Here is a 15,190-nt window from a genome sequence, read left to right as displayed (position 1 = left end):
AATCTGAAAGGGTTCACCCAGTTATGTGTCTGTGGCATTTCTGTATCCGGTAGTAATACTGGAAAACAAAATGCTTTGGGTCACGGCCAAGACTCATAAAGTAGCTGTGTTCAAGAATCAACATACTTAACTAGGAGAATCAATAACACTATCTGGATTCTGAGTTCCTATAGAAGCCAATGATTTTGAACTTCAAAGGATAAAGTGAGATGCCAAAACTGTTCAGAGACAAAAAGCTAAAAGCCCTGCTCATCTAATTAATACTGATCTTCATAGATGTTTTTGGAATTCATTGTATATTCTCTTCTTTTTATCCTATTTGATTTTCAGTTGCTTGGGGACAAGCAACAATTTAAGTTTGGTGTTGTGATGAGCGGATAATTTATACGCTTTCTGGCACTGTTTTTAGTATGTTTTTAGTATATTTTAGTTGGTTTTTATTATATTTTTATTAGTTTTTATTTAAAATTCACTTTTTTGGACTTTACTATGAGTTTGTGTATTTTTCTGTGATTTCAGATATTTTCTGACTGAAATTGAGGGACCTGAGCAAAAATCTGATTCAGAGGCTGAAAAAGGACTGCAGATGTTGTTGGATTCTGACCTCCCTGCACTCGAAGTAAATTTTCTGGAGCTACAGAAGCCCAATTGGCGCGCTCTTAATTGCGTTGGAAAGTAGACATCCTGGGTTTTCCAGCAATATATAATAGTCCATACTTTGCTCGAGATTTGATGGCCCAAACAGGCGTTCCAAGTCAGCTCAAGAATTTTGGCGTTTAACTCCAGAACTGGCACAAAAGCTAGAGTTAAACACCCAAACTGGCACAAAAGCTGGCGTTTAACTCCAAGAAAAGTCTCTACACATAAAAGCTTCAATGCTCAGCCCAAGCACACACAAAGTGGGCCCCGGAAGTGGATTTTTACACTAAACACGCTCGCTTACTCATTTTCTGTAACCCTAGGTCACCAGTTTACTATAAAAACTATTTTTAATGATTCATCTTGTACCTCATGACACTTTACACGTTTCCTATTATATTCTCTACGGCATGAGTCTCTAAACCCCATTGTTGGGGGTGAGGAGCTCTGCTGTTCTTCATGAATTAATGCAATTACTACTGTTTTCCATTCTATCACGCTTGCTTCTATTCTAAGATATTCATTCGCACTTCAACCTGATGAATGTGATGATCCGTGACAATCATCATCATTCTCACCTATGAACGCGTGCCTGACAACCACCTCCGTTCTATATGCAATCAAGCTTGAATGTGTATCTCTTGGGTTTCTAATCTAAGATTGGAACCTTCGTGGTATAGGCTAGAATTATTGGCAGCCATTCCTGAGATCCGGAACGTCTAAACCTTGTCTGTGGTATTCTGAGTAGGATCTGGAAAGGGATGACTGTGACGAGCTTCAAACTCGCGATTGTTTGGCGTAGTGACAGACGCAAAAGGATCAATGGATCCTATTCCGACATGATCGAGAACCGACAGATGATTAGCCGTGCGGTGACAGCGCATTTGGAACATTTTCACTGAGAGGACGGGAAGCAGCCATTGACAATGGTGATGCCCAACATAAAGCTTGCCATGGAAGGAGCCTTGCGTGCATGAAGAAAAAGATAGTAGGAAAGCAGAGATTCAGAAGACAAAGCATCTCAAAAGCCTCAACCTGTTCTTCATTACTGCATAACAAGTATTTATTTCATGTTTCTTTACTTTTTACAATTAAATCTGAGAATTATTGATATCCTGACTAAGAGTTACAAGATAACCATAGCTTGCTTCAAGCCGACAATCTCCGTGGGATCGACCCTTACTCACGTAAGGTATTACTTGGACGACCCAGTGCACTTACTGGTTAGTTGTGCGGAGTTGCAAAAGTGTGATTGTAATTTTGTGCACCACTTGACTTAGCCGCCATAGCATACATATTCAGCCCAATAATGGATGAAGAGTAAGTTTCCTTCCACCATACAACCTTGCACCTTGTTAATCAAATGGTGTTGTTTTAAGAAATACAAATAAGCCTGCTTTTGTTGTTGTAGGGAGTTGCTTGTTCCTAACGTGCACTGCACAATCATCAGGAGGGCGTTGAGGTCGCTAAAACCAGGAAAAAAGTTGTAGATGACATAATTAACCTCTTTCCCTCAAATATTAAATTAATTTTTCTTTTTCCATTAATAAATTTTCCCTGTTGGATGTCCTCCATGTATGGTGCAGGTTCTGATTCTTTTGGCTTCAATGCTTAGGCTGGAGACAACTGAGTCGCATTGGTTTCTGCTAACAACCTTCGCGGTAAGTAGTATGCCATTAATTATCGTGTATTATTTTACAGCCTCTTCATGGTTGACTTATCTATCGTCCATAAAGTTCATATTGTGTAACTAAACACCTCATGGGGTGTACCATTTTTCCTCCACAGCAAATTGCAACAAGCAGAGGCCCAATTCTGCATGCAACTTTAACCACCATCGAGATAGCATTCATGGGCAAGGTCAACCGTGTCTACAAGGTAAGCCAACAGCAATTTTGTACTATTCCTTGGCCTTGTTCGTGCTGTCGCTAAAATGGCTGACAGAATATCTTAATTATTTATGACATCCACAGATATATTGTCCCATCTGGTGTGACAGTCACTGGTTTCTTATGGTTGTCAACGTAGTCCACCAGTAAGTAGTTTATCTTGATTCACTCAAGTCAGCAGATACAAGAGCAAAGCGTCGTAGAGAGATCAAGAAAGTGGTTAGCAAAACACACAAAAACTGTACTTCGAATCCCAACTTATTACTGCTATTTGTTGCCGCTAAATAAACTTCATTCCTTGAGCAGGCCACATTCCTAGAGGAGCTACTACTCGACCATGACAGGTGGTATGACGTGCCTTAGAAGGGTCGAGAACTTGTCAGTGACTATGAAATTATCGAGCCAGCAGTAGTACAGCAATATCCTTACAGATACGTTCACTCCTACGTATTTTGTATTGTACTATTGTAGAAAATCAAATGAGTAGTCAACAATGGTAATGACTTGCATTTCTAGTTTGCTTCATGAATTCCAGAAAGTATTAAATAATGTAGAGTTGATATGTTCCTGTTTTTAATGCATTCACATTGATCTGTCGACCATGTTTGTTTTCCATCACGCAGACTTGTCACTCATTGCATTTCGATCTTGCAATTCGAATAAGTTATATTCATTTTGAATGATTTATGTTTCCACAAATGTGAGAAGTTAATTTTTCCTGACTAAAAGTTAACTGATGTTTTATTGAGAATAAATTTTGTGGCTCATTTTAAAAGCAGATTCTTGAGTTTAATATTAGAATTAAAGGTTTTAAATTCAGCTAAAAGATTTACAGGTTTAAAATTCATGCTAAAATATAATTAAAGAAAGTTGCTTGTATTAGTTTAAAAAATATACATGCTTAAATAAACTCATTCAGTCTACACTACTTTCATGTTATAGAGTACACCTCACTATTATTCTACAACTTATGAACTGGCTTTGGAAATTATATCCATTCTTCTTGTGTAATTATAATGATAAGTTGTTTATTACTGTTTGTGTTAGCATGTCTATTTTAGCCACATGGACTCTTTTAGGTTGTCCTCCTTTACCGATGAACTAATTTGTGGTTCTGTTTCTTTGCACTGTTCTGCACACGCTAGCAACGATTGTGGGATGTTTGTTGCTCAACGAATGATAATGTATCATCTTTGGGGTACTTACGATGTTGAGGTAAACCAATGTCACACTAAATCTGTTGTATATTGCTGTGACAATACACTAACTGTTTTGACACTAACATCTACAGAAGGTAACCGACTACATTCGCATGCGCCTTGCCATCGACATGTTTCTCTGATATCACAAAGACAATTGGGAGAAAATCGTTAATGCTGCGTTGGAGTATTGGAGGAACTTCGTTCCAATTCCTCAAACCCAACTCTAAGGTCTAAACATGCTGATATTCCCTTTATTTTGATCGCGCCCTTCGGTGTGTGACTACCATATCAGAAAAAGCTAATGTCAAAGGTATTTTTGCTCTCTAATTTGGCACGCATGGACTTCAATAGGTAGCCGGGCATACAATTATTTTTTGGTAAACACCCATATAAGTGGCAGGGGTCAGTGTAAATATTTCCAGCACAAGTATTGCTATATTGGATAATGTTTTTGTTCTAGATCTTGACTTGTTGTATTTAAACCAGTGATTATTGCATGCTTGTGCTTAAGGATGACATGGAATTTACATTTCTTTTAGTGTTGCTTTTAATATACTATCTCCAATCCCAGAAACTGCAAAAGACATCACAACTTCTGCTCATGCACAAGTTGTATACCAAAATGCTATCGACATCCGATATTGGTAGCTTTTGTACTTTGTTGCCGCCTGTTCATTTTAACTTGGTACTTTAGTGCAAATATGGGAGTAAACAAGTTTCGAAATAGATATGAATTACTATACCTTAATGGCTATGATGAAACGCATCGACCCATAAGTAATGCTTTTCACAATACGTGTGCTTGGTGTATCTAGATTCGCTTTGTGAAATTCAACATATAAGTGTGTTGTATAATTTCTAATTGTTCTTAAAAAGACAGAAATTTGACATATAAGTGGGTTTACAGTAAAAAATACATGTGCGTTAAAAAAACACCAAACTAAATTGAAGCGTGCAACAAAACTTAAATGTGCAATCTTCATGTTCTATGTAATACCCTAACTTTTATAAAATACCCATTCTTACTCCCATACTTTATTTATTAACCAAAATATCCGAAAAATGTATATAATTACAAAACTCACTTCAATTTTTTATTAAAATACTATTTCATTTTCAAATATAAATCTTAATTCTCTGATTATAACTTTATCAAAGAACTGAATCTCATTTCCGAAATTCTTCAAGCTTTCAACTTGAGTTTTAAGTCCATTTTTTAAGCTTTACTATTATCGATTTTTGTCAGTTTTTAATTTAATCTTTCAACTACCAAATCTCATTAATTTTCTCAAAAATATCATATCACAACAGTCCCAAAATCATTAAAACAACCATAGCTGAGCTGTTCTTCATAACCAAACCTACAAATCACAAGTAATAATAATAATTCAACATAAACTCATTCAAACTCAAACAATAATCAACCAAATCAACATTCACTTATCAAATTCACATTTAATTATTATAAAGTTACCAAATCCTACCTCCGTATAAAATCGAAATCAACGAAAATTCCGGAGAAGTTTTCTAACCAAGCTGCTGAAGAAAAAAAATCAAAAATCGTCTGTGCCTCTTAAAACTCTAATTGACCGAACTCAAAGAGAAGGAGAAATACGTTACCGTCAATTTTTACCAAACAAAAATGACACCAACACGTAAAAAAAGAGAATACAAATACTTTTACCGAATTAAATTTTTTATTAAAATTACGAATCTCAAAAAATCGTAAAAGGAAGCTTCACAGTTCCAAGGTCTCTCGTCCCACTCTTTCTCGGCTTCGGAAGATAATCAAGGCTAATGTTAATGAATAGTTTGTAGTGTAAAAATTTTATCAGGTGTCAATTATACATATATGTTTCTTTTTATTACAAAAGCCACGTTATTTCTTTCTTTTATATATATATATATATATATATATATGCATATAAGTCAGTTTCTTTTCCTTGTTCCCAAATGGCTTCGGCCACTTCCTTTCTTTCTTTTTTATTTTTACTTTAATAATAATAATAATAATAATATTTTATTATAATAAAAATAATTTAAAAATTTTAATAAATTTTAAAATTAAAGTATCATAAAATTTAATTTAATTACTTTAGGAGAATAATTTTTTTTAAATAAAATAATAAATAATGAATAACTCATTATTTAATTTTTTTAAAAACTCAGGGTGTTATATCCCACCCACTTTACAAAAATTTTCACCTTCAAAAATTGTTATATTGAAACAAGTTTAAACTCAAACTAAAAAAAATAAGATCCACGAAGAGAAGTACAAGAATATCAAAGATAATGTTTGGAAGAGGTCAGGTAGGCAATTAGGTCTACAGGCAAACAAAGGTATATGGAACAATAAGGTTTGGTCGGAAAATAATCAGATCACATTTTGAGAAAATCCAAGGCAAGAATTCCAATGAAGATAATGAAAAAAGAGATGGCACAAGTTCGTGTAGCACGAATAAAAAGAATACGTCGAAATGGATCCTTAAAAATCAACTTCTAACGTTCTCAAATTCCGTGATTCGCATAACCTATTATTTCTATCTCGTCTATGATAATCCATTAGTGTTTCCGTATACACCAAGTCATCAGTATTAAGTTAGTCAGACCTAATACCATGAGAGATGCAACGATTGACTAATAGCATTAATCAATAGACAGTCATGCATTTGAAACTCAAAGTCTTGTCATTAGGATAAGTCCTATTGCATGACAGACATTCAGAGTATGCAGTGAAGCATAGTCAGTCCATTCCCAAGGCTCTAACAGGAATGAACTCCTCTGATACCATAATGTAATACCCTAACTTTTATAAAATATCCATTCTTACTCCCGTACTTTATTTATTACCCAAAATACCTGAAAAACGTATATAATTACAAAACTCACTTTAATTTTTTATTAAATTACTATTTCATTCTCAAATATAAATCTTGATTCCCTAATTATAACTTTATCAAAGAACTAAATCTCATTTCCAAAATTCTTCAAGTTTTCAGCTTGAGTTTTAAGTCCGTCTTTTAAGTTTTACTATTATCGATTTTTGTCAGTTTTTAATTTAATCTTTCAACTACCAAATCTCATTAATTTTCTCAAAAATATCACATCAAAATAGTCCCAAAATCATTAAAACAACCACATTTGAGATGTTCCTCATAGCCAAATCAACAAATCAGAAGCAACAATAATAATTCATTATAAACTCATTCAAACTCAAACAATAATCAATCAAATCAACATTCACTTATCAAATTCACATTTAATTATTATAAAGTTACCAAACCCTACCTCCATACAAAATCAAAATCAACGAAAATTTCGGAGAATCTTTTTGACCGAGCTGCTGAAAAAGATAAAGTCAGAAATCGTCTGTACCTCCTAGAACTCCAATTAACCAAACTCAAGAAAAAGGAGAGATACGTTGCCATCAATTTCTACCAAACAATAATGACACCAACACGTTGAAGAAAAAGATACAAATACTTTTACCAGATTAGATTTTTTCTTAGAGGTACGGATGTCAAAAAATCATAAAAGAAACCTTCACGGTTCCAAGGTCTGTCGTCCCACTCTCTCTCGGCTTCTCTTCCTTCTTTTCTTTTGTTAAGTTTATTCGGTGCATGAGGAAAAAGGAACATAATCAAGGCTAATGTTAATGAATGGTTTGTAGTGTAAAAATTTTATTAGGTGTCAGTTATACATATATGTTTCTTTTTATTACAAAAGCCACGTTATTTCTTTCTTTTGGTTATATATATATACATATGCATATAAGTTAGTTTCTTTTCCTTGTTCCCAAATGGCTTCGGCCACTTCCTTTCTTTTTTTTTTTTTTAACTTTAATAATAATAATAATAATAATAATAATAATAATAATAATAATAATATTTTTTTATCTTTTTTAAAATATCTCATTATAATAAAAATAATTTAAAAATTTTAATAAATTTTAAATTTAAAGTATCATAAAATTTAATTTAATTATTTTTAAGAGAATAATTTTCTTTAAATAAAATAATAAATAATAAATAACTCATTATTTATTTTTTTTTAAAAGCTCAGGATGCTATATTCTAAACACTAAATACCCAACACACACACCCCATCCGGCTTATTGTATCTAGTTGTAAAATATTTATAAATTTTTTTCTACTTAAGTAACTTAGATTAATCAGTTGAATATTTAAATATATTTAGGTGTGGAACAAGTGACTTAAATATGTAAGGTCTCTTTTGTGTTGATTCTCCATGGTATAAAACTAGAGTGTCCCTTGCTTTTAAATGATTCAGACGTGGAGTATGGCATCTTCGTTTATCTCTTTTAACACCATTGTCTAGTCCAAATAAGACGATTACATATGCAAATTCTTAATAACTACAACATTCTTCCCCTCCTCCAAAATCTAATTTGTCTTTTGGTGCACGAAATTGTGATCTCCAGGCTCAAACAAATCCCTGGTAATAGCTCCAAAGCTTGGTGCTTTGATCTTAATTCATAATTGTCACAACTTCGATACAACTAACCAGCAAGTGCACTAGGTCGTCCAAGTAATACCTTACGTGAGTAAGGGTCGAATCCCACGGAGATTGTTGGTATGAAGCAAGCTATGGTCACCTTGTAAATCTCAGTCAGGCGGATATAAAATAATAATGGTGTTTTCGAATTTAATATAATAAGATAGGGATAGAAATACTTATGTAAATCATTGGTAGGAATTTCAGATAAGCGAATGGAGATGCTTTTCGTTCCTCTGAACCTCTGCTTTCCTGCTATCTTCATCCAATCAGTCTTACTCCTTTCCATGGCTGGCTTTATGTGATACATCACCACTGTCAATGGCTACTTTCGGTCATCTCTCGGGAAAATGATCCAATGCCCTGTCACGGCACGGCTAATCGTCTGGAGGCATCACCCTTGTCAATGGCTTCATCTTATCCTCTCAGTGAATAATATGCTCACGCACCCTGTCACAGCACGGCTATTCATCTGTCGGTTCTCGATCATGCTGGAATAGGATTTACTATCCTTTTGCGTCTGTCACTAACGCCCTGCAATCGCGAGTTAGGAGCTCGTCACAGTCATTCAATCATTGAATCCTACTCGGAATACCACGGACAAGGTTTAGACTTTCCGGATTCTCTTGAATGCCGCCATCATTCTAGCTTACACCACGAAGATTCTGGTTAGGAGATCTAAGAGATATTCATTCTAGCTTAATTCATGTAGAACAGAAGTGTTTGTCAGGCACGCGTTCATAGGGGAGAAGGATGATGAGCGTCACACATAATCATCACCTTCATCACGTTCTTGGGTGCGAATGGATATCTTAGAAGCGAAATAAGAAGAATTGAATAGAAAACAGTAGTACTTTGCATTAATCTTTGAGGAACAGCAGAGCTCCACACCTTAATCTATGGAGTGTAGAAACTCTACCGTTGAAAATACATAAGTGAAAGGTCCAGGCATGGCCGAGATGGCCAGCCCCCTAAAATGTGATCACAGGACCAAAATACAATCCAGGATGCCTAATACAATAGTAAGAGGTCCTATTTATAATAAACTAGTCACTAGGGTTTACATGCGTGAGTAATTGATGCATAAATCCACTTCCTGGGCCCACTTGGTGTGTGCTTGGGCTTGGGCTTGAGTGTTACACGTGCAGAGGCCATTTGTGGAGTTGAACGCCAGTTTTTGTGCCAGTTTGGGTGTTCAACTCTGGTTTAGGATCCTTTTCTGGCGCTGGACGCCAGTTTTGGGCAGAGAGCTGGCGTTGAACGCCAGTTTACGTCATCAATTCTTGGCCAAAGTATGGACTATTATATATTGATGGAAAGCCCTGGATGTCTACTTTCCAACGCAATTGGAAGCGCGCCATTTTGAGTTCTGTAGATCCAGAAAATCCACTTTGAGTGCAGGGAGGTCAGAATCCAACAGCATCAGCAGTCCTTTTTCAACCTCTGAATCTGATTTCTGCTCAAGTCCCTCAATTTCAGTCAGAAAATACCTGAAATCACAGAAAAACACACAAACTCATAGTAAAGTCCAGAAATGTGAATTTAACATAAAAACTAATGAAAACATCCCTAAAAGTAACTAGATCCTACTAAAAACATAATAAAAATAATGTCAAAAAGCGTATAAATTATCCGCTCATCACAACACCAAACTTAAATTGTTGCTTGTCCCCAAGCAACTAAAAATCAAATAGGATAAAAAGAAGAGAATATACAATAAATTCCAAACTATCAATGAAACATAGCTCCAATCATATGAGCGGGACTTATAGCTTTTTGCCTCTTGAATAGTTTTGGCATCTCACTTTATCCATTGAAGTTTAGAATGATTGGCATCTATAGGAACTTCAGATTTCGAATAGTGTTATTGACTCTCCTAGTTCAGTATGATGATTCTTGAACACAGCTTCTTTATGAGTCTTGGCCGTGGCCCTAAGCACTTTGTTTTCCAGTATTACCACCGGATACATAAATGCCACAGACACATAATTGGGTGAACCCTTTCAGATTGTGACTCAGCTTTGCTAAAGTCCCCAATTAGAGGTGTCCAGGGTTCTTAAGCACACTCTTCTTTTGCTTTGGACCTTGACTTTAACCGCTCAGTCTCAAGTTTTCACTTGACACCTACACGCCACAAGCACATGGTTAGGGACAGCTTGGTTTAGCTGCTTAGACCAGGATTTTATTCCTTTAGGCCCTCCTATCCACTGATGCTCAAAGCCTTGGGATCCTTTTTATTTGCCCTTGCCTTTTGGTTTTAAGGGTTATTGGCTTTTTCTGCTTGCTTTTTCTTTTTCTTTCTATTTTTTTTCGCCTATTTTTTTTCTCTTTTTTTTTTCCTTCCCTTTTTTTTTTCTGCAAGCTTTGTTCTTTGCTGCTTTTTCTTGCTTCAAGAATCATTTTTATGATTTTTCAGATTATCAAATAACATGTCTCCTAGTCATCATTCTTTCAAGAGCCAACATATTTAACATTCTTAAACAACAACTTCAAAAGACATATGCACTGTTCAAGCATACATTCAGAAAACAAGAAGCATTGTCACCACATCAATATAATTAAGCTAAGTTCAAGGATAAATTCGCAACTCATGTACTTCTTGTTCTTTTGAATTAAAACATTTTTCATTTAAGAGAGGTGATGGATTCATAGGACATTCATAACTTTAAGACAAAGTTACTAACTACTAATGATCATGTAATGAAGACACAAACACAGATAAGCACATAACATAGAAAACGAAAAACAGAAGAAAGAAGAACAAGGAATGAATCCACCTTAGTGATGATGGCGTTTTCTTCTTGAGGAACCAATGATGTCCTTGAGCTCTTCTATGTCTCTTCCTTGTCTTTGTTGCTCCTCCCTCATTGCTTTCTGATCTTCTCTTATTTCATGGAGCATGATGGAGTGCTCTTGATGTTCCACCCTTAGTTGTCCCATATTGGAACTCAATTCTCCTAGGGAGGTGTTGATTTGCTCCCAATAGTTATGTGGAGGAAAGTGCATTTGAGGCATCTCAGGGATCTCATGGAAATGAGCTTCTTGCGCCTCTTGAGCTCCATGACTGGGCTCTCTTGCTTGCTCCATCTTTTTCTTAGTGATGGGCTTTTCCTCTTTAATGAGGATATCTCCCTCTATGTCAATCCCAGCTGAATTGCATAGGTGGCAAATGAGGTGAGGAAAGGCTAACCTTGCCATGGTGGAGGACTTGTCAGCCACCTTGTAGAGTTCTTGAGGTATAATCTCATGAACTTCCACCTCTTCTCCAATCATGATGCTATGGATCATGATGGCCCGGTCTATAGTAACTTCAGACCGGTTGCTAGTGGGAATGATTGAGCATTGAATAAACTCCAACCATCCTCTAGCAATAGGCTTGAGGTCCAATCTTCTTAGTTGAACCGGCTTGCCTTTGGAGTCAATTTTCCATTGAGCTCCTTCTACACATATGTCCATAAGGACTTGGTCCAACCTTTGATCAAAGTTGACTCTCCTTGTGTAGGGGCGTGCGTTCTCTTCCATGTATGGCAAGTTGAACGCCAACCTCACATTCTCCGGACTAAAATCAAAGTATTTCCCCCGAACCATTGTAACATAGTTCTTTGGATCCGGGTTCTTACTTTGATCATGGTTCTTGGTGATCCATGCATTGGCATAGAACTCTTGAACCATTAAGATGCCGACTTGTTGGATGGGGTTTGTTAGAACTTCCCAACCTCTTCTTTGAATTTCATGTCGGATCTCCGGATACTCATTTCTTTTGAGTTTAAAAGGGACCTCAGGGATCACCTTCTTCTTGGCCACAACATCATAGAAGTGGTCTTGATGGGCTTTGGAGATGAATCTTCCCATCTCCCATGACTCGGATGTGGAAGCTTTTGTCTTCCCTTTCCCTCTTCTAGAGGATTCTCCGGTCTTGGGTGCCATCAATGGTAATGGAAAAACAAAAAAGCTATGCTTTTACCACACCAAACTTAGAATATTGCTCGCCCTCGAGCAATAAACAAAAGAATAGATGAAGAAGAAGAAGAAATGGAGGAGAGGGAGATGTGGTTTCGGCCAAGAGGAGTGTAGATGGGTTTGTTGTGTGAATTTGATGAAGAATGGATGTCTTTATATAGGGAAGGGAGGGGGTTATTGGTTCGGCCATATGGGTGGGTTTGGGTGGGAAATTGGTTTTGAATTTTGAAGGTAGGTGGAGTTTAATGAGGTAGGTTTATGGGGAAGAGTGGGTGGATATGAGTGGTGAGGGTTTAATGGGAAAGAGAGATTGAGGTGATTGGTGAAGGGCTTTTCGGGAAGAGTGTTTATGGGGTTGTGTGAAAGAGAGTGGTGAGAAGAAGTGAGTGGAGGTAGGTGGGGATCCTGTGGGGTCCACAGATCCTGAGGTTTTCAAGGATTTACATCCCTGTACCCCTTAGGCATGTAAAAATGCCTTTGTATCCAACTCTGGGCGTTCAGCGCCAGGTTGGTGGCCATTTTGGGCGTTCAGCGCCCATTTGTTGCCATTTCTGGCGTTGAACGCCAGAACCATGCTTGTTCTGGGCGTTCAGTGCCAGGATGCTGCCTATTTGGGCGTTCAGCGCCAGAACTATGCTCTGTTCTGGCGTTTGAACGCCAGACAGATGCTCCTCCAGGGTGTGATTTTTCTTCTGCTGTTTTTGATTCCGTTTTCAATTTTTATATTTATTTTGTGACTCCACATGATCATGAACCTAAGAAAACATGAAAAACAAAAAAATAAGAATTAGATAAACATTGGGTTGCCTCCCAACAAGCGCTTCTTTAATGTCAATAGCTTGACAGTGGGCTCTCATGGAGCCTCACAGATGTGCAGAGCTTTGTTGAGACTCTCCAACACCAAACTTAGAGTTTGGATATGGGAGTTCAACACCAAACTTAGAGTTTGGTTGTGGCCTCCCAACACCAAACTTAGAGTTTGACTGTGGGGGCTCTGGTTGACTCTGCTTGGAGAGAAGCTTTTCTTGCTTCCTCTCCATGGTTGCAGAGGGAGATCCTTGAGTTTTGAATACAAGGGAGTTCTCATTCCATTGAAGGACTATTTCACCTCTGTCAACATCAATCACAGCTCTTGCTGTGGCCAAGAAAGGTCTTCCTAGGATGATGGATTCATCCTCTTCCTTTCCAGTATCCAGGATTATGAAATCAGCAGGGATGTAAAGGCCTTCAACCTTTACTAACACGTCCTCTACTTGTCCATAAGCCTGTTTTCTAGAGCTGTCTGCCATCTCTAATGAGATTTTAGCAGCTTGCACCCCATAGATTCCCAGTTTCTCTATTACAGAGAGGGGCATGAGGTTAATACCTGAACCAAGGTCACACAGAGCTTTAAAGATCATGGTGCCTATGGTACAGGGTATTATGAACTTTCCAGGATCCTGTCTCTTCTGAGGCAATGTCAGTTGATCCAGATCACTTAGTTCATTGATGAACAAGGGAGGTTCAACTTCCCAAGCATCAATGCCAAATAATTTGGCATTCAGCTTCATGATTGCACCAAGAAACTTGGCAGTTTGCTCTTCAGTAACATCCTCATTCTCTTCAGAAGAAGAATATTCATCAGAGCTCATGAAGGGCATAAGGAGGTTCAATGGAATCTCTATGGTCTCTAGATGAGCCTCAGAGTCCTTTGGTTCCCCAGAGGGAAGCTCCTTATTGATCACTGGACGTCCCAGGAGGTCTTCCTCCTTGGGATTCACGTCCTCTCCTCTCCTCACAGGTTCGGCCATGGCGCTTATGTCAATGGCCTTGCACTCTCCTTTTGGGTTCTCTTCTGTATTGCTTGGGAGAGTACTAGGAGGGATTTCAGTGATCCTTTTACTCAGCTGGCCCACTTGTGCTTCCAGATTTCTAATGGAAGATCTTGTTTCATTCATGAAACTTACAGTGGCCTTAGATAGATCAGAGACTAGATTTGCTAAATTAGAAGCATTTTGTTCAGAGTTCTCTGTCTGTTGCTGAGTTGATGATGGAAAAGGCTTGCTATTGCTAAACCTGTTTCTTCCACCATTATTAAAGCCTTGTTGGGGCTTTTGATCCTTCCATGAGAAATTTGGATGATTTCTCCATGTTGAGTTATAGGTGTTTCCATAAGGTTCACCTAAGTAATTTACCTCTGCTATTGCAGGGTTCTCAGGATCATAGGCTTCTTCTTCAGAAGATGCCTCTTGAGTACTGTTGGATGCAGCTTGCATTCCATGCAGACTCTGAGAGATCATATTGACTTGCTGAGTCAATATTTTATTCTGAGCCAATATGGCATTCAGAGTATCAACCTCAAGAACTCCCTTCTTCATAGGCGTCCCATTACTCACAGGATTCCTTTCAGAAGTGTACATGAACTGGTTATTAGCAACCATATCAATGAGTTCTTGAGCTTCTGCAGGCGTTTTCTTTAGGTGAATGGATCCACCTGCAGAAGTGTCCAGTGACATCTTTGATAGCTCAGATAAACCATCATAGAATATATCCAGGATGGTCCATTCTGAAAGCATGTCAGAAGGACACTTTTTGGTCAACTGTTTGTATCTTTCCCAAGCTTCATAGAGGGATTCACCTTCTTTCTGTCTGAAGGTTTGAACATCAGCTCTAAGCTTGCTCAGCTTTTGAGGAGGAAAGTAGTTGGCTAAGAAAGCCGTGACCAGCTTATCCCAAGAGTTCAGGCTGTCTTTAGGTTGAGAATCCAACCAAAGTCTAGCTCTGTCTCTTACAGCAAAAGGGAAAAGCATGAGCCTGTAGACTTCAGGATTTACGCCATTAGTCTTAACAGTATCACATATCTGCAAGAATTCAGTTAAGAACTGAAAAGGATCTTCTGATGGAAGTCCATGAAACTTGCAGTTCTGCTGCATCAGAGAAACTAACTGAGGTTTCAGCTCAAAGTTGTTTGCTCCAATGGCAGGAATGGAGATGCTTCTTCCATGT

The 15,190-nt window shown here is 37.4% G+C and overlaps 1 non-coding gene across 1 annotated transcript; it reads left to right on the top strand.

Moving 5' to 3' along the window:
• The first annotated feature begins 14,754 nt into the window (after window positions 1-14,754).
• LOC148574877 (small nucleolar RNA R71) lies at window positions 14,755-14,862 on the top strand. The gene has a single exon (XR_015905723.1). It is a non-coding gene; the product is annotated as a small nucleolar RNA R71 (small nucleolar RNA).
• Window positions 14,863-15,190: the final 328 nt, after the last annotated feature.

The sequence above is a fragment of the Arachis ipaensis genome, chromosome B2 (assembly GCF_059453495.1).
Source record: "Arachis ipaensis isolate K30076 ecotype BB chromosome B2, ASM5945349v1, whole genome shotgun sequence".
NCBI classification, from domain to species: Eukaryota; Viridiplantae; Streptophyta; class Magnoliopsida; order Fabales; family Fabaceae; genus Arachis; species Arachis ipaensis.
The sequence above is the reverse complement of the archived record's forward strand: the minus strand, read 5'-3'. Positions and strand labels throughout refer to the sequence as shown.